Here is a 602-nt window from a genome sequence, read left to right on the forward strand (position 1 = left end):
CCGACTGTGGCACAGGGGCAGGGTAACCCGCTGAGCCCTTGCCACCCCCCTCGACATTACTTCAGTAGCAGTTACCAAATTTTTTGATTCACGTGAAAGATGTACGAGTTGTTGGAGCTCTGCAAGCCGTTTCCGAGAGCGCAGTCAGGTTTTCCGAGGGTTTGGTGAGCAACAAGCCCTGGGTACCTGGCTGCTCCGGGCTCCCGCACGCACATTCCTCCCAGGCAAATTAGGGAGCAAATTGGGGGGGTGGGGAGGAGAGAAAAGCAGTAATTTATGAAAACACGGTACACCATAATTTTGCCATTTTTCTGCAATAAGGATGGCAAAGGATTCATGGGGAAAAATGAAATATATTTCACTGTCAGTTCAATAGATCCAAGATTTACAGCTTCTTGACTTGGACAGGAAAAACTCAGCTTGCATAAAAATGAATTGCAAATCAGTTAATTGTAGATATGCAAAAATAAAAAATGAATCTGCATGCTTCAGTAAAATAAACTGAGCAACAATTTAGGAGAGAGAAAATTAAAGGGCGGGCAGGGCCGTGTTTGTTCGGTGGGGGGGAGGCAGGCGGGGACCCCCCCGCAGGGCTACCCCAC

This window comes from Egretta garzetta, unplaced genomic scaffold (genome assembly GCF_000687185.1).
Source record: "Egretta garzetta isolate BGI_Z169 unplaced genomic scaffold, ASM68718v1 scaffold191, whole genome shotgun sequence".
NCBI lineage: Eukaryota > Metazoa > Chordata > Aves > Pelecaniformes > Ardeidae > Egretta > Egretta garzetta.